Source organism: Rhipicephalus sanguineus, chromosome 11 (assembly GCF_013339695.2).
Source record: "Rhipicephalus sanguineus isolate Rsan-2018 chromosome 11, BIME_Rsan_1.4, whole genome shotgun sequence".
Classification (NCBI taxonomy): domain Eukaryota; kingdom Metazoa; phylum Arthropoda; class Arachnida; order Ixodida; family Ixodidae; genus Rhipicephalus; species Rhipicephalus sanguineus.
In genome coordinates this window covers 80,776,809-80,797,067 of record NC_051186.1, presented here as the reverse complement: position 1 = coordinate 80,797,067, position 20,259 = coordinate 80,776,809, and the positions used below count along the sequence as shown (strand labels likewise).

Here is a 20,259-nt window from a genome sequence, read left to right as displayed (position 1 = left end):
ATGGTTGCAGACATGCTAGGGCAGGCCACCAGCCCTGCTGTTTCCTCAGTCTTCGCACCACTTGTGCGTAGCTACCCCACTTTTTTTTGACACCACGGAGCTAAGAACATCAGGTTGCATCCTACCCTTTCAAGGCGTCAGTGACTTGTCTGGGCCCAGAGAAGGAAAATCCTTGAACATGGGGTGTCGCTGAAGCCAAAGAGTCGACACTTAGACTAGTGTAAGGACGAGTATACCGGCCGAAACGTAAGTTCCAGTGACACTACCTGTTCAAGAATTTTCAACTTCCATCTTGCCCTCATCTTTCTTATATCCATCTCTTCCATCTCCTTTGATATCCGTCTTCCATCTTCCATCTTATATCCACTTCTTCCATTTTGTCCTCATCTTCTGCCTTATAAGGATGTTCGCCACCAGGTAAAGCGAGAGCTAAGGATGAGGCGAGGACTGAGCCAGTGTAGTTTGTACCGCAAAGGCTCTTCAGCGAAGGCAAAATACCACTTTAGCCTGGGCCTCTGGCCTACAGCGCCCATGAACTGACCCTTCGGATGACATTGGTGGTCTCCTTGGTGTACATTTGGCGCTGTATATTTGGTGTATATTTCTACCTAACCAACTCACTTCTTTCTCTCTAGTTTTCGATCATCTAAACCCGGTATTGGTCTGAAAGAAAGTGGAGGGGATGACTACCACATGACAATTGAGCTCACGCAGCTGTGTTTGCGCAGTTGATCGTCACATTGATATTGCGCTCCCTTGCCCATTCATTAAAACATCTCCCCGTTTGGCCTATGTTCCGGCGACCAGAACTCGAAGGAACTTCATGAGCAACATTGGCCACACATTTAGCGAATTTCTTCCAGCGTTGTGTCGTGCACTGCGGCAACATCTCTGTTTTTCACAGCGAATACCTTGGACAATTTACACAGCGCAAAAAACACAACTAGAAGTCAGTGCTTAAAGCCTTTTTGTCATTGTGTGAACTTTTCTGAATATACGCTATCCCCAGCACTGATATTTAGTTCTTTTTTTCTTTTAAGGCTTACTTTTAGAACTCAGCTGCTCACTGTTGGCATGTTAGAACACAGTTTAGTATGGGCTACTGTTAAAAGGCAGCAACTCCTTAGACCTAGGCTGCAGCCAAAATAAATGGTCGTCCTTAAATAGGAATATTAATACCACAAATTGTTTCAAAGATTCCACGTTTACGTCACGGGAAATTATAACGAGTGCGTTATTTTCACTCTTTTTTATTCAGAATATTCACCGTTCATTACATGACCAAGGGATGTGATGACATCAACGGCGACCGCACAATGTTACTGCTTTTACATGGATTTCCCGATTTCTGGTTCGTGTGGAACAGGCAGATACCGCACCTCAGCTTGTACTTCTGGTAAGAAAAAAGACCCGTATTTCTTTCGCACCTTGCTAAGAAAAAGACTATCAAGGTACATTTTGGTTGCGCGAGAGAAGCCTTAGCTAAAATCTGAAGATCTATATACTGAATTCAGCTATTTGCTGTGCGCTGTTTGGTACCCACGACATCAAGGAAACAGTACGGTGCGTGGTGGGATGATCTCAACTTGCACTGGTTTCTTGGCAGGATCAACGTGTGTTGACTATTGCTGCACGTGGGACCAAGTTCATCGATCATGGCTACAGGCCTCGTACGCATTGTGTGCGACAGGTCTTGACAATGAGTGGTCTAATTCTATATAAGCCTCATTCTCAAAGGAGGCAGCTATACGCTGGCTTTCACGATACCCTCGACCACCACTGTCGTCAGCGACCCTAAATCAGCCGTGCGCGACTATCAAGCCAGATGCGTCGGCTGACTGGAGAGAATTATCGCACACAAATCCGGCATTCAATCAGTTGCTACACTCGTTTGGGTTTCTGCGCACGAGGGATTGCCGGGCAACGAAGCCGCCCGAGCCTGTGCCCGAGATTTCATGAACCGCGCTCAGACACTACGAGAGGAGGCTTAGGCTAGCGCCTCGCGTGATGGACTCGCGACATACAGACTAGAGGTGTGCACGGGCTCCGAGTAGCCCGAAAGCCCGAGCCCGACCCGGCCCGCGGGCCGGGCTCGGGCGGGCCGACATGTTTTCACCTCGGGCCTGGGCCAGGCTCGGGCCCGGCGCAAAGCCCGACTCAAGCCCGAAATATAGAGAATGAGCGGGAATTGTTTTCCAGCACGCACACAGCGCCTTTTCCGCGACCGCCCTTTACCGCTTCTCCTTTCCATTCGCTACTTTAAACAAAAAGGGAGCAGGTAAAGCACTGCCTCTGTTGCACTCCGACAAACAGAGAAGTAACACCACCTGAGCTGGTGACGGCGCCACGCGACTGTTCGCGTTAGATTTAAGGCCAAACCCCATATGAGTGAAAATGCGCGCGACAGCGACGAGCGACCCGACGTAGATCGCCTTCGTGCAAGCTGACGCTTGCATGGGCATACCCCATACACGTGACGGCTTTGGCGAGCGAACTCCATTGTTGCTGGCATGAGGCCGTCTACTTGTATTTTGTAATCTGTGTAATAGAGACTGTTCGTCGTGTGTCGTTTCATCATATTTGATATGCTCAATAAAATGCCAAATTACCGGAAAGCGATGTTTTGTTTTCGCAACGAACCTTCAAAAAGCCGGGCCGGGCCGGGCCGGGCCCCGGATTGTGTTTTCTTACGTCGGGCCGGGCCGGGCGGGCTCGCAGCCCTTTGCCGTCGGGCTCGGGCGGGCCTTCGACAAAGTCAGCGGGCCCGGGCCGGACTCGGGCTCGGAAATACGGCCCGTGCAGTGCACAGCTCTAATACAGACATCTGTCAACACTGCAAGTAATCTCGACGCGCTTAGCCTCCTCTCATTCGTCCCCATTCGAAGGAATCGGAAACCTTACCGACACAACTGCAGACACATACCGTCACTACTACTCTCCTGAATAAGCATATACCCTGGTCAGTCCTTCAGTTCTGGCTGTTGTCGCTGTCGTGTCACTGCAAGTTGTGCAATCTAGACCTATATTCTCTTAGAATGGCGCCGCCATCCCTGCACCGAAGTACACGGGCCTCTAGCATTTTCGCCTCCATCGAAAATGCGGCCGCCGCGGTCGGGATTCGATCCCGCGACCACTGCGACGGGTCCCATTAAGAAGTCGTCGAAAAGTGTGGCTTTGTCGCTACGCACAGGAACAGTCATGCCGTCATAACGTCGATTCGTCGGACTAACTTTGCGCTACCACATCGTTTCGTATGCTTCCAGAACCTCTTCGTTTTAGGAAAGAAAGATGGCCCAGAGAGATAAAGAGCACGCTTTGGGCGTCGTCGCGCCCGTCTTTCGCCGGAGAGGGGATGCCCGCCTTTAGCTTTGTACTTTGACCTACAGGGCGTGGTCGCCCGTGGTCGCCCGTGTTCGCGCGCTCGTCTCGTTAGGATTCAACAGATGGATCATAGCCTTCTACGTGTTGTGCTGTCATCGCAACGTTTGCGTTGAAGCCACAGACCGCACGAAGTTCACTTCGTTCGCTACAGCGGCCGTGTTTGCTAAATGAGCGAACTGCTAGCCTTTCTTCGTATGACATTCCAATGAGTTGCTATCGCATTCCTCGCTTCGCCCTTACAGGGAAGAAGTGACTTTTTTTTTTCTTCATGGGCGTTTCGTGAGCGCCTCACTTTTGCGACATCCTGTGCATCAGTCTCCCAAGTGTATGTTCTACCGTCAACAATAAACTTATCAAAACGAAGTTTCACAACGTGCCCATGCTCCTTTATTTTTTTTTTGCTTTTGCATATTCCCATAAGTGCTTTCTTTTTTCGCGCACTTGCCGTGAACATATTCGTCACTTAGGGATAAGCCAGAATCTTTTAACTTGCGTGCATTTATGAAGAGATTCGCCTTTTCTTGGAAGTTGTAAAGCCGTAAAATGATTTAGGGGATCTGGCGGGGAATCTGTTGGGGGGAATCTGTGGCTTTCACAGCGGTCAGGGCCCGACCGAAGAGCCATTGAAGTAGGTAAGCGTCATCGCCGCGAAGGATGGCCATCCATTTCTCAAAAGTGGAATTGTGCATGAGTTTTAAAACGGGATTAAACTGTCCCAAGTTTCATGCCATTGGTTAGTGAGTTCTCTCAATCGTACACAGAGTAAAAAAAAAAGCCGTAGGCTTATGTGCAGCCGTGAACGGAGTCTGGAGGGAAGAGGCCGTGACGTGGAGTTTGTAAGTCAATAAATTAAAAAAAAAGTAGGTGAGGCTTTCTGCGTTGGGTTTTTAACACAAAGAGCTACAAGGTGACCCGATACAAGCGTGTGCGAAAACTTTCCACAGTTTATTGTTCGCCCAGGCATGACACATACACACGCAGAAGAATTAGTGAAAGAAGAAAATTAAAAAAAAACAACAACAAATCGCTAAGTAGAAGAAAAAAATAGAAAAGTAGAAGAAAAGGCATCTAAGCTCAGAAGCGTTTCCAATGACACGATTGTCTTAGTCTCAAAATTATTAACGAATTCACAAGCTCTTTCACGCAGCGCCTAAACTGTCAGGTCACGTTATTTTGCGTGTGATATTTTTTTTTGCGCAAAACGTGCTTCTAACATTTCACCCCATTTCTGGAGCTGCAGCGAGCCATATACGTTGTTATATTCGAGATGTGCTAGCAGCCGCATCCTGCGCAATGTGTCGATAAATTTCCCGGTGACGGCAATAGAATGCGGAAAGTGGGACTTCCGCTGTGGTCTTGTGCCGAAGCCCGATGCTCTAACCCCGAAACCAATGGCGCGTATTATAGCGGAATACCTCTTCGAGAATTTCCCGCATGCAAGCGAGTGCGTTCAGACGCTAGGCGCCATTTCTGCAGTGCTGTTTCTTTCGCGCAAAACAGCGCGTTGAGACGCTGGACACGTTTTCACAGCGCCGACGTCTTGCCGTCGGCCTCATTTTGTGCGCACAACTTTCGAGTCGAGCCAATGTTTTACATTCTTTACTAATACTCGTCGCACTGTGTTGCCTTATGACACAGTTTCTAGCAAGAAACATCTTGTAGTTTCCGCCACGACCACTTCACCTCGAACAAAAGTCTCAGCATTCTTCGTTATGTTTCACGATAGAGAACGCTTTCTATTATGCTCCAGTTTCACCGCAAGCAATGAATACGATAAGAAAAAATTGGTATGTTGTACGAAGTAAGGCTAGCCGACAGGCGTAACTCAGCAAAACGCTGGCGTAAGGAAACGCAGCCGCTGCATCGAGCGAACAACCCTTCATGCTGTTTATCGCTTCAACGCCATCTGAGCGGTAAGAACACAACACGTTGTACAAAGATACTTTGAGCGGTCAGGAGCGCGACCGCGCCTGACCGCTCAAAGTACGCAGTTCCCGTGAAGCGTCGGTTAGCTATTAGTATACCATGGGTGCGTGTGTTACATAGGAGGCGTCTTAAGATAAGGCTTTCTTCTTTAGTCAGTTTTGGATGATGTTGAGGATAGACCCGGCGGTCGAGTCTGTCGTGTTGGAGTAGCGACTACTGGCTCTTTGGCCCAGCCTCCGCCTCGTCTGCCGCGGGTCGGAGATCCTGTGGGCTGACGTGCTCGCGGGGAGCGTTGTGGGCCGCTTCACGTCCTCCTATTCCCTCGTGTGCTGGCACCCATATGGATGCCGTTTTCATAGTCGGCGATTTTAACGTAGACATGACACTAGCAGGCACATACGGGCAAGCATGCTGCAACGACCCTTGGCAACGGACCACGCGGTACAGATAATACACAAAAGTATGACACTGACGGTTTTCAGTTGTGCTTGTGGTCCATGTCTAACGTAAATTCAGATTGCAGTGTTCATTATCCACTCTAGTAGCATTGCGAGAAAAAACAATACGTATGTTTATCTATAGTCTAGCGTTGCTCGGCCCCGCAGGAATAGGTTAGCGAACGCTGGTTATGATATGCACACCACCGAAGAATAACGTGAGTTCCACTCTTCGATGACACTATCGTCTATGCTCTAGCGCAAGTGCCAACATTGCGTCGGACCTTAAGCTACCCTTCAGAGGTCACAGTGTAGTCGGTGTGCCTGGCAAGCCACGTTACCGAGACAACTACTGAATTCGCACAAATACGTCGATTCGCCTCGCAAGAGTTGGCGCAAAGCCAAACAATGCGGAACGGGCAGCTCCTCAAGGTCTGCTTTGCATGACGTCAATTCGCGCAGTGCGTGGGATCTGCCAGATTTATTTATTTATTTATTTATTTATTTATTTATTTATTTATTTATTTATTTATTTATTTATTTATTTATTTATCAAGGTCGTATGGGTCATTGAGTAAGGCGGGCTTAGTAGAAGTTATACAAAAAAAGGTCGCAAAATTGCGGGAAATGCGCACATAAAAAATGGCAAACAAAGCAAAGCCCGTTATAACAAAGGAGTAGGAACGCTATCCAAAATAGAATACATGGGGGCTTGGCTGTTTTTAGAGGCCATGACACGGCACGGTCACCCAGCAACTCGCTGTTTTCAGCGGAAAATAGACGCAGAGACCCTATTGTATCTGTGTATATATGAAAAAAAAAAATTCACAGTTTCGTCGCAACGGCGAAGCAATGAATGCGATAGCAACAAGTTAGAATGTCACACGAACAACGGAGAGCAGCTCGATACTTGCAACGAGCCGCTCGAGCGCAAAGGACTGGCAAAAAGAACACACACAGGACGACCGCGAACTAACAAAGGTCACAGCTCGACACTTGCGGCGCACTGCTCAAACACAAGGAAGGACACTCGAAAAGAACGCGCAGGTACACACAGGACAAGCGCGAACTGTTGCGGTTTTTACTTGTTCGTGTTTGTGCAGCGCGCTACAACCCAACGCTCTTAGACTTCTTTTCTTTAAAACTGCGGCGCGTGGAGTGATCCCTCTGCGTCTCCTGCCGCGCGGTGGCGTTCGACGCATCGTTTACTTAGAGTTACTGTATATGCTACCTTTAGGTAGCAGAGTTGCGCATAGGTCCGCCATCTTGCCCGCCGTGGCATCCACGCTAAGCAGGAAAGCCACCTCTCTGGAATGTAGGAGCCGACGCGGCTGCTGCTGTTGCTGCTGTCCTCTCGGCCCAACGGCTCCGTGCACCTTCTCGTTCGTTCATAAAGCGTTGCTGGCGCAATGACTTTCGATTCGAAGAAAAAAAAAAGAATGGAAAGCTCGGAGAAACAATAATTTGAGATGGAACAGGTGGAGATGGAACACTATCGCAAGTAATACTTTTGTTTTAAATGGCAATTAGAAAAAGTGCGACGGTCACGAATCTGGACCAATTAAATTAAGCCTAATTATTTGTTTCACGTAGTTTTTGATGCAGCGCTTAAAAATATTAAGTGAATAGCTCGAGAAAACAAGTGCTAAAACTATCACTGTGTTTTACAAATAGCGCAAGCTAACGAGAATTTCGCGTACGTCTAGGTAGATGAGGCATATTATAATCACTCGGTCATGCTTCAAACTTTTATGCCGCACAGTGCTCGGAATGAATCATACTGTTTTGATAGACCTGTAAGGTTCATATTCACACACATCGCCTCCTTCACACAGTCAAGCGCGCATATTTTTACTGTTTTGTCCCGTTCAATCTTTAATCAACCTTTCACCAGTGAAAGAGAATAAGCGATATATATCCTGTTCGTTATCGCCGGCTTCTGACGTCTTATGTGCAGCAGCCACATGAGACGGCGATGGACGACGGAGACAGACTTGCCACATGGAATCGAGAAGAAGGCCTTTCCGTGCTCTTGTCGGTTCGTGCAGTGGGGAGCGCAGCGTCCTGTCATTGTCGCAACTTCGCAACACTGAGTCAGGGCGCTGCGCCGCGCAGACGTTCGCATAAACGGACAGCAGAAGACACCACCACAACAACGACAAACAATCCGAACTCAGCTGGACCGTCTTGCGCTTCGCCGGGCGGCTTGATTTGGCTTGATACAGCGGTGGTGGCGCGGCGATCGCCCGCACCCGCGCGGCCGTGAAGTTGGCTTTCCCTAAAACGATGCTTTTTGCGCACGTGAGCTCGCTGGGCGAATGGTGGCGCGAGCGGCGAGTTCTATCAGAGGCGCAACTCTGCTACCTAAAGGTAGCATATACAGTAACTCTACGTTTACTTAAAGCCCCTTGATCTAGGAAAGTAACGACACTCTCCTCCGCGCGCGCGTTTCCTCCTCGATTCTCCTCGCCCGCCGCCGGCGCGCGCAGCGCACGGCACCATTTTTCGCCGGCGCTCCCACGGGCGCGCTGTAGGAATCAATGGAGGCGCGTGATGTCGAGCCACTTTCGAGCCCCTGTGCTGTAGAAAACTTCGAAAAATAGTGATAACAAGATCGAGAACACTGAAATGAACGTTTATTAAAATGTTAGTTTCTTTCGGAAGCCTTGCAAATGGGGCATGCTAATTTAAAATGAGCTGTATGCGGCGTTCCATCATGCAGACGTTTTTTCTGGCACATGATAACATGCTTTACATTTACATCTGATATAGTTTAGCTTGCGTCATGTCCGCCTGTGTCTGGATTTTTCTGTCTCTTTCCTGTGCGCGCATGTGCAACTCAGGTACTTACAGCGTCGCATCTTGAAATGACTTCGTGGATAATACATTGTCCATCCATGTGTTATCTGACGTGAAAGTACACTTGCGCGGTGGTCTCCAAACTGGACAAGACGCTTGCGCAGTGTCAGTACGATCAAGTGGCGCCAACAGCAACTCATCTACCGCAATAACAGAAGCGCCGGAGAAAGATTTTTCAGAATAGTATTTTGGCGTTCGTGTCAAAGAAACTAGCACTCGGTTTACCTGTGAGAGGAGACATTCCGTACGAATGTCAAAACACATCGATGCGATGATTTTGGCTCGTGTTACATGACCAGAAAGAAGCTAGCAGCTAGCAGATAGCAGCGATGATCGCGATCAAGAAATCTGATCCGGACTGATTCTGATCGCGATCAATACTACCCGTGTGACAACGGTATAAGAGATAATCTAGTTTTTCATTAGGGAACGGAAGGCATGCTAATGCAGGCCTGACCAAGACGAGCCATTTCGGTCGCGGCCTGCTAGATAACGGCTTACTTTCGCTATAAGCATGTTATTTTTTTGTGCGTTGTGCTTGTGTGTGTGTGTGTTTTTTGTTCTTGCGACTGATCGCATTTGTGTCACGTTTTTTACGTGTGAGTTCTCCTCCCCCTCCCCCCCCCCCAAAAAAAAAAATCCTCATTTGGGAACCAATGTCAGTAAGTGTCATCTCTATTCGTCCATTCGTTTGTTTTTTACACGAAACATTCACAATAAACGGAATCTAACAATCACAACAAGCGCGATCGAGAAGCTGTATCATCGCGCGTAATTGTTCGCAGCGGAAAGCAGATCCTATAGTTGTGCACTTTAGACTGAATAAGAGTTGCCGACGTGCGAGGTGATGGACTCTCAGCTGAATATTCAGCATATTGAGGACAACGCCATTTTTAAGCAACGCGCAAATAGCCTAAGAAAAAAAAAAGACGTTAATGAGCAGGCCGGAACGATATTTAAAATGTAGCATTCGGCGATGCTTTGATACGAGCAATAGGACAGGCGCCTTACCTCACAAAGAACGCTGTTCTTCGTCGGAACAGTTTCTTTAGCCGATGTATTGCAGCCACTGCTTCTTGCGCAAGCCATCACGCTTACCTTGGGGAATCGTAAAAAGTGCATAACCGTTTGCACTCTCGTTGTTGCAGTTATAGGCGCTACAGCACGGCATAGCGCCCACATAAAGCACAGAAAACAAAGCGCGCGCAACGTTCGCTACGCGGAGCCCCGGCGTAAAATGGCGCGAGCGAAAAAGAAAAATATCAGCAAAACGCAAGATCCACGCGTCTCCAAGGGCAACGGCGAAGGAGACCAATCGTCGCGCAGAAAAAGAGGCGGAGAACGGGAGGACGCGAAAGGGGCGAGGAGGGAGAGAGGAGGACGCGCGCGCGGCGGCGAGTACAGTGAATGGCGGTACTTTCCCAAGATCAAGGGGCTTTACGTTTACTCGGCGTTCCACATCGTCAGTGGCTACAGAAAGGGGCCACTTTTTAGTGCGCGTCTGAAGGAAAATGTAGGAGCGTTATACTTTAAAGCGCGCCCTTCGGGCAATCTCGCGGCCGATATCACACATACTGAAGCACCTCCGAGCTCTGCGTGCCGTTTGTGTTAAATGGTGTACATAAATAGCTCCCCGTTGCTGTGCTAACTAGCCGGTGGCGCGTGGCTGAGTTGTTTAAAGCAGCGCGCTACGGTGCGAGAGGTCGAAGGTTCGAATCCTGGTGGCGCGCTTCAGGAATTTTTTTGATTCATTTTTCTTTGTGGCTTTTATTTATATATACATACATATACATACCAGGGACATGACGGCGACGGCAGAAACCAGCCGAAAGTGTCCATATAATTGCTATCGCAATAAAATGGACTGCAAAATAATACTTCAGTACAAAATGAGCCCTATAAGTCGCCGGCTATACAGCCTGCCCACCGTCGGCGACCGCCATACTGCCACAACATGTGTGACGTCATGTGCCGCATGGAGCAGAGCTGCGGTCTACCAGAGTTTGAACGGCTGCGAATCGTTCAAGTTCAATGCCAACCTGAACACAGCTGAAATGTCTCGATTACACACGCTGCTGATTACGGAACAAAATCGCTCGCCGGAATGTAGACGCTCGCAAAGCGAGCAGCTTTTTGTGCCACAGCTCGCGAGTGTGCCAGTGTTGCCCAACTATTGAATTCAATTTTAATTCAATAAACTGAATTCAATTTAACTAGGTTAACTTCTCTGACTATACTTTAGGAAAGGCTATTCCATAAACAAGTGGTAGCGCCGATGAGCTACATGCGTTATTATTACCGTAAATGCGCGTGAAGCTAGGGTAGTCAACGCGACGTGTGCGATGACGTTTCTATGCCTAATTGTTTGTGGCTTAAGCGACAAGCGTATTCATGAAACAATCATAAGGCAGCTACGTCGCGGCGGTTAACAGTGACAGATAAAGGGATAGCTTCACTTGCGTTATGCTTGCTTAACAATTATAATAACCAGAAATAAAGCGAGCGGCTCTATTTTGAACCGATTCTAGCGTGCTAGCACGAAATAGGGGGAATTGTTCGATGGACTCGTTTTTTTTTATAGACACAACCAATGAAACCAACTGACAATCGAGCCAAGGAAAGGAAAGGATAGATAGACAGATAGATAGATAGATAGATAGATAGATAGATAGATAGATAGATAGATAGATAGATAGATAGATAGATAGATAGATAGATAGATAGATAGATAGATAGATAGATAGATAGATAGATAGATAGATAGATAGATAGATACGTTCATTGTCGCAGAAGTTCGTGAGAAATGCTTCGCATTTAATAAAATGCCGACAGCCGAGCGCGTAGACGCCGCGCAGTTCGCATTTCTTTATCGCGTTAGTACGCGTGCGTGCGCGTGTAAACAAGTGAAAACTGCCGCTATTTCTTTCCTATTCAGTTAGAGAACAACAGTATGCTTCATTCGGGGCTGCAAAAGCGCACGCAATGCGTAAAACATGCGTTACTCCGCGTGAAATGAGCACCGCGCCTCCGCAGCTTCGGCCGCGCTGGACTAAATATGGCGGCGGGCAGGACGGTCACGGTACTTTTCCCGTTCCAGTGACTTCAGTTTAAAGCAGCGCGCTGCTGAGCGAGGGGTCGCAGGTTCGACTCCCAGTGGCGCGCTTCGGAATTTTTTTCTTCGGATTTATTTTTCTTTGTGGCTTTTCTTTATATATACATACATATACGTATCCGGGACATGCCGGCGATGGCAATGGCGACGGCAAAATCCAGCCGAGAGTGTCCATATAATTGCTATCGCAATAATATACTTAACGAAATACTCGAAATATGCCGATCACGTCAGCACTTAAAGCCACCGCTCCCAACAGACGCCCCGTGCGACTACCTGCCACCGCTATGGTTCAGAAGGAAGGGCAATAGAAATGATTAACTTCGTCGTCATCTGCATAAATGTCTGCCCCTAAAGAAGCGTGCCATTGCTGCCCCTCTGCACCTTTCAAGGGTCGCCGGCACGCTATCATAAGTCTCCGCGCTCAATGGGTGGGCACGACATGGTCAGGATTTATATGCTGTCGAATCCCTAAGGCATGCAATAATGAGAAAATTAAAAAAACAAAACAAAGTGAGGTGCATATTCTGAAACAGAGCGACACACATTTCTTATTGTATTAAAGCTGAGAGGCTTGCCTGAATCAAAGTTCTGACTTGCGGATCAGCGTTGCGCAAGAGTAACGGCTGTAACGGGAGAAAGGCAAGCGAGGAAGGCGGTAATTATTATGATGACGATGAAGATTTAACTTGAATATCCAAATACTCCTCCAAAGTCTCATTCCCTGTCCGCTCCTATACAAAAATTTGATAAGAGCCTTTACGATATCCTACTGACCTCGGAGATCCTGTCGTCTGAATAGAACCGTCTAAGGTATATCGCCACCTTTTCGGATATCTTTCTAGATTTCCACATCTGAATTGATTGCTTTCTTCTGCCTTCAGCACGGCACTAAGAAAAAGCTCCTCAGATGGATCATGTAGAAAAATGAATATAGGTATAATATACTTAACAAAATTACTCGAAATATGCCGATCATGTCAGCATGCACTTAAAGACTTAAAGCTCCCGGTCCTACCAGATCAAAAAAAAAAAAAAAAACTCACAGGATTCGCCTAAGATATCCTAAAGGGGACACTAAAGAGCAAAACGATTTTCCTCGCATTAAGTAAAGTAGTCTTCCACAATACCAAAAACACCACGCTTTCTGCGTGAAGACGGTTAATAAGCGAGAAAACTCGCAAAAAGAAAATACAGGTGGCGACGCCACCTTGGAATTCCCGCACCATTTGCCGTGACGTCACATATTTCTGACGGCGCCTGCTTGGGCCTACGTAGTTCCTAATCGGTTAAATCGAAGTACATTGTCCTGTGAGGGGGCCAGAGACTTGACATAACGAGTTTGTGGAAATTTCGTCGAGGCAGTGGCGCCAAAATACGTTAAATGCTATTTGAAGTCATTTACGTCACGAATTACAAAGTTCAGCGCGAAATTTAAAAATGAAACTTTGAACTTTGTTTTGTCCTCTAATAATAAACCTATGGTGGTGAAATAAACTACACAAGAGTTCTCCGTGCACACTTTATCAATCTAAACCAATTCATTGTTTCTCTTTAGTGTCCTTTTAAAGGCGAAAGCCGTCTTCCTCTTCTCAATCGATGCATTCATCCTACCCCCTCTCCCCTACGTACGTTTGCACTGCCTCCAGGATCGGAGGCACTGCAAGCTTCCTGCACCTCGCCTGGTTTTGCACTGCCTCCATCATCGGCCCACCTTTGAACAAGCGACGATGTTGTGTGATGACGTCATGATGTGACGGCGCAAGTTGTGTGACGTCGCCAATTTTGCATATCTATGACGTCATGATGACCTCATGTTTTGACGTGATCACGTGATGATGACTTTTTGCATCACGCTTCTTGGCTCCGACGCCGCGGGACGCCGACGTCCATTTCTCGTGTTTCGTGCGGCACCTAAGGCTTTCGCTTTGAAAAATGGCTGGGCAGCATTTTGAGTGTACATATAGGCTGTCTCGTGAACTAGGATCTTTTCTCTGTTTTAATTATCTAAAACGGAGCTGTTTAAGCAGACCGTAATCTGTCCAACGCGAACAAGAAAAACTGGCGCCACCTCGCGTTGCCTGGCAACCACTTGACCTCGAACATGGCGCCACCTGCACCGGCATTGGCAACCGCCGACGCAGTTGTGCGCAGCTACGCACTCGCTCCGCCCGACCCAGACACGGCTCTGCCGCCAGCTATGCGCTACTACGCATGCGCCGTGACCTCATAATGGCGCAGCTGCGACCCCGACCTTCGCTCGCTACCCGTACACTGCTCGCGCCCACTTCACCGCGACTCCGCCACCAGCTGCTGCGCATGCGCACGGCACACCTGCACTCGGCTCCTCCCCCTCGCCTCGACACTACTTCGCGCCTACTCGGTCACGCTATACGATCAGTTTCGCTGTGCTTTTAGCCTTGCGTCACTAGTGCAAGCTACGCCCGACTTTTTTAAAGTATTTTAACGCCCACATATAAGAAGTGACTCGTTTCAGATGGTTGAAGTTCAAGTGAAAGCCTATGAAATCTGAGCATTATCACGGTTTCCAGGTTTGTAGTTCATTGCACAGCTTAATGTCCAAAAAAGAAACACGAAAATTTCATTGAAGATGGTTGCTTTATTCAAAAGTTACAAGCTCTTCCCGCAACGAAATTCAAGATCAATTATGCTTGCCAAGACATCCCCTTTCGGTTCCTGGTACGTCCGTGGTCACCCGCGAAGAAGTGCATAACTTTGGAACTCAACTGCCTAGAGACACAACTTTTACTGCACAACAATGTCGAGCGTCCTGCACACTCTTTAGACATGACACTAAAGGCAAATAACAATTTATGTCGGAGTGAAAGCTCAACGTATGACAACGTCTGAAACGGCAATATTATCAACAGCAGTGCCCTACTTACCGAGAAATTCAGCTAAATGTATGACACGACGAGCGCCACGAGCGGGACACTTTGGAAATGATCCCGATGACGTGAGAGAATCCGACTACAATTAATCACTAGTAATCAAACTAGCTGCAATAAAAAAAGAAACTTCCATGCATCAAGGGACGTAATAAAATGCTGCTTGCTCGTTTCTTTTTGATTCATGGAAAAAAAGTCACAGTTTCGCCGCAACGGCGAAGCAATGAATGCGATAGCAATAAGTTGTAATGTAACGCGAAGAACGGAAAGCAGCTCGAAATTGCCAGCGCGTCGCTCGAGCCCAAAGGACGCACGAAAATAACGCACACAGGACGAGCGCGAACTATCACGCGTCACAGCTCGACACTTGAAGCGCACTGCTGAAGCGTAAAGCAGGACACACGAAAGCGAACGAACAGGTACACACAGGACGAGCGCAAACTGTCACAGTTGTTACTTATTTCTGTTTGAACAGCGCGCTCCTTTCGCAAACGCGGCCGCTGCAGCGAGCGAAATGACCTCCGTGCGCTCCGTGACTCAGCGCGGACATCGCGGGGAAAGCACAAGACATACAACCCCCCTCTCCACTCCCCCGGCCGCCCCTTCTTTCCTCGAGATAAGCGCACGAAGGCGACCGCGCCCTGTATAGGGCGAAGAGCAACGGCGTTCGCAAGAGCGGGGCGACGATCTTTAAAGTACGCCACGCGCGCACTTCGTGCCATGTATGTGGTGGCTAAGAAAGCATGTTGAAGTAAATGGTGTATATAAATAGCTCGCCGTTAGCAAGCTGAAAGACGGTACCGTTCGTGGCCTCACCGTCTAACGCGCCGCGCGCTGCGAAGCGAGAGGTCGCCCGTTCGATTCCGCGCGTCGGAAAGTTTTTCTGAACTACTTTCCTTTCTGGCTTATACATACATACATATATATATATATATATATATATATATATATATATATATGTATGCATGTATATATATATATATATAAATATATATATATATATATATATATATATATATATATATATATATATATATATATATATATATACGGTGCATGACGGCAGCGATGGGGACGGCAAAATTCAGCCGAGACTGTCCATATAATTGCTATCACAATAGCAATAGAAACCTCTCTGGCGATGCCATGGGGAACGGCGCGCGTGGTTCAAAGGTTCCGTTTTCTCCGAACTGCGCTTCGCCCGGCGCCTGGCTTCGCTCACGCGGTCGCGTCTCAGGGGTAGTTTCGGTATCGCGCACTATCGCGATACCGAAACGGCAATAGTGACGTCCGAAAGTCCGCTTTCAGGCGGGTTATTTGAAGTGCGCTAATCGCGATGCGGGCCACTAAAACATTATTTTATTTCAAAATAAGCACTTCCTTGGCACAAAAGTAGCACTACGAGGTTTCTGCACCGCTATTTCAACAATAAACGTCGACTTCATATTTGCCTTTAGTGTCCCTTTAAGACAATAAATTCAACAAATATGTTAAATTCAACCATTATTATATTAAGTTCAAAATTCTCTCAATAATTTTCTTCGCACAGCTTATCAAACGCACGTTCAGAAGACGTGATCTGTGGTCTCACTAATGTCGCAGTCATCGCAATGTTGATAATAGGCACTACCGATAATATGTACGCAGTGCCCATTAGTCCATTACACGTAGCCGTAATCGGTGCATCATGCGACAATTACAGTTTTCAGCGTTTTCTTTGTTTTTTTTTTGCCTCCAATGTTTCATAGCTGCGTCGAGTTCGTGAAGGCGCCGATGGGGATAAATTAGCAGTACCCAGTATGTTGCAGTATTTTGGGCAGGTCGCATAAAGTAAGGGGGAAAATTTCAGAGAATATATTTGCAGTGACATCATATTTGCACCTTAAATTTATTCAGCCGGGTGGTCAAAATCAACTTCCGGCAAATGGGAAGCCATGCTGCACTTGACCTTCGAGGAGATACCTGCTTTCTTCAAGCCGATGACGAGCAATCAGCTCCCTTTGTAATAAACGTTTAGGAAACTGTCTCGTTCCAAATGAGGAATCCAGGTACTCTATTCAGGAGCTGCGCGAATGCTCAGCAGTGACGGCTGTATTGATTGCAAGCATTAGGTTTTGAAAAGCGTCCACTAAATATCTGAAGGACGAGCTGCAGAGATTGCGTAACCTTGTGCTAAACTCTGTTCATAAGTTTCATGCCAAACGAGGCTTGGCGGTGTAAATTTAGCGCCTGTGCACCACACTTCCAAAATACGTTGCACAACTTTTCATCTGAGATTGAAAGGGTAGAAAGGCGCTGTCATATTCAGCAAGATGTCGTACCTTTTTACCTGTCGCTATTTAGGTGTAGAGGAAATGCGCAAAAGCGCGTTGCTTGCTGGCTGATCAACCGCCATTATTTTCTGACTATATTTTTTTCACTTGGTACGTCTATTGTGAAAATGGTTTCTACTGTGTGCATCCGCGAAAGGTGAGTTCTGGGCCTCCTACACTGTTATGTATTCCCAACCACAATCACGCCGCTTTTAGCAGCGTCATGTCGAGCTTTCGGAGCAAACATTACTCAAATGCTCCGTCGTCTATTCCAATAATTCCGTACGTTTTCGAACCGAATTCATATAGAGGAGATGTATTTTTTATATATTTGCCATGTAGTATTTCCGTAAAAATATTACGGAAGTACGCATATTTATTGGAATGGTAAACGGAACGTTTCAACACGGTTATTACGATTTTTCTTATGATTATTCTTATTCCTCCTGCCCACAGCGTCGTCGTACCGGACCTGCGTGGCTGCGGCAACACGTCACGGCCGCCGCATCCCTCGGACTACCTGATTACAAATCTCATGGAGGACGTCCGTGAATTCATCACTGCTATAAGCAAGTACACGTTATTCTTAAAATACGATTGAATATGAGCAATGATCAAATTTATAGTGTACAGCGCGAAATATTTTCGGGAAATATCCTGAGCTATTATGAAGGTTAGAAGATGGAGATTTGAAGTGAGGAAAATTCTCAAACAGGAAATGTCGCTTGAGCCAGTGTTTGTAGAGGCAAACATGTCGTCGTCAGGGTACAAGCTTTCTTCTCCGGCAGTGCGTTTATGTATGTTATGCTCGCTCTCTCTCAGCCTCATGAGTTGAGGAAGAGAAGAGAAGGCATGTGCGCAAAGGGAGGTGATGAAGGAAAGGGGAAGAGGGGACCAATGACGCTGGGGTAGTAGAGAAGGAGCAAAAAAAAAAAACAATAAAAGAGAGCGAGAAGTACTGCATACGTACCGGTATTGGTCAGGTAGACAGGAAAGAGGTTGAAGCGCTGCGCTGAGTCATGAATGCGATGAAGTTACAGAAAATCACGCCATTGTATTGTTCCAAACTGTGCATCACATGGTGCGCGGAAATTGAAAGTGAGAATTCCTGGTAAGAACGATTAAGAGCTCTCAGAGACAAGGCCTCAGTTTGACTGGTCGCGGTTGTGTTCACTAGAGCGTATTGAACTCGTGAGTGCGACATGACTATAATATATCTCTCTCGGGGACGGAGAGTTTGACTGAGGTATATGAAGTTTGAGTTCATCGAAATTGAGGGCTGCCACATTCGAATGCGATGACACCGGTTATAGTTTTATGGCCGCGTCCGCGCGATGCCCGTTTATTCCTCTTGGTTGTCCTGCTTCGTCATTGTAGTGCTTGTGACAAGCTGGGCCCTCCAGCATGTAAATGTTTGAACTAGTGCAGGTGAAACTGTACTTTACATCACGAACGTAATCACTTCCGACTCTGTTACCTTCGTCGTAATTTGAAGGTGTTTTCACGTTTTACATCTGAAGCGGGAACAAGGTGCGAGAACAATACTGGCGGCACATCGCAGGGTTTACTTTTGCACGCACTAGCATCCCTCTAAGGAAGGAAAGAAGCGTAAAGGGAGAAGGCAGGCAGGTTAACCTTCCTGTTGGCTATCCTACACTGGGGGACTAGGGAAGGGGAGTAGAAAGACGAGAGACAGAGAGAGGATCGAGGACAGAGGAGAAATGGGAACAAAAACTGGGAATTCACTGCAGCGTGCGGGACTGCACCACAAGTCACAGGCCTTTAAGGAGGAGACGAAAAACGGAAGGACAGGCAGGTTAGCCAGTTCTCAGACCGGCTGGCTACCCTGTGCTTGGGAAAGGGGAAGGGGGAGTGAAAGGTGATAGCAAAGAGATGTTACAAAAAAAGAACAATAATACGACAAACGACACTGCTTAAAGGGACACTAAAGAGAAACAATGAATTGGTTTAGATTGATAGAGTGTGCTCGGAGAACTCTTGTGTAGTTTATTTCACCACCATAGGTTTATTATTAGAGGAGAAAACCAAGTTCAAGGTTTCATTTTTAAATTTCGCGCCGAACTTTGTAATTTGTGACGTAAAAGATTTCAGATTTCAAAGAGCATTTAACGTATTTTGGAGCCACTGGCTCGACGAAATTTCCACAAACTCGTCATGTCAAGTCTCTGGCCCCCTCAGAGGACAATGTGCTTCGATTTAACCGATTAGGAACTAAGTAGGCCCAAGCAGGCGCCGTCAAAAGTACGTGACGTCACGGCAAATGGTGCGGGAATTCCAAGGTGGCGTCGCCACCTGTATTTTCTTTTTGCGCGTTTTCTCGCTTATTAAGCGCCTTCTCGCAGCAAGCGTGGTGTTTTTGGTATCGTAGAAGACTACTTTACTAGTGCGAGAAAAATCGTTTTGCTCTTTAGTGTCGCTTTAAATAAAAGAGGCTCAACACACGCAATATGCATGCACGCATATAGGATAGAAGTCCAAGCTGTCGCTGAATGTATCGCTACTCATATCTCATTATCATAGAAAACCTCAGGTTCCGGCACATGTGTTATTCAAAAGCGCAAGAGAGTTCCTACGACTGGTGCTGCGTAGTTAGGTGAAGAGGTTATGCGCAAATGCCTGAAGTTCTTGACACCATCCTTATCATGTGGTCCAGATGGCATCCGATCGGCTATTCTAAAGGCGTACGGGACTGTGCTTGTCCCATCTCTGACAACGATAGTAATCACTGTCTGAACAATTTCACATTATTTAGTATGCTGGAAACTTCTCGTGTTTGTCCTGCATGAAGGTCTGGGTGCAAATTATGTCCTGAATTATTGCCTTATTTCCCTTCTCTGCGCCATGTGAAAGACCTTTGAGCTTGCTTTTGACAACAAATTATTCCTATATATTGGTGTGAAAAAATCCTTCATTATGAATCCCCATGAATTTGTCACTGCTCACTCAACTGTCGCAACTCTTGCTGTTTTTATGACACAGATCTCCACGCCTTTGTTTCGGAGAGAGCAGGTTGACTCCATGTACTGTGGTCTTTGCAAAGCTTTCGTCGTAGTCTGCCGCTCACTTATGGTTAATATTATGCACGTTGAACCTTCAGTGGTCAATCACCTCCACAGTTATCTTCTTGATAGACCATGTTATGCTTCCGTGAACGACCAAACGTCTTTCTTGAACAAAGTCAGGCCCATCAAGAGGAATTATTAGGCCCACTCTTCTTCTCAGAGTTTGTTGGCGACGTTTTTTCCTTCATTCGGAATTCTCGTTTGCCGGCGATATCAAGACATTTACGGAAATTCATACTA

The 20,259-nt window shown here is 47.0% G+C and overlaps 1 protein-coding gene across 11 annotated transcripts in view; it reads right to left on the bottom strand.

Moving 5' to 3' along the window:
* Positions 1-20,259, bottom strand: part of LOC119375196 (GRB10-interacting GYF protein 2) — a 676,837-nt gene that overhangs the window by 137,813 nt on the left and 518,765 nt on the right. The gene's annotated exons all lie outside the window — the stretch shown is intronic.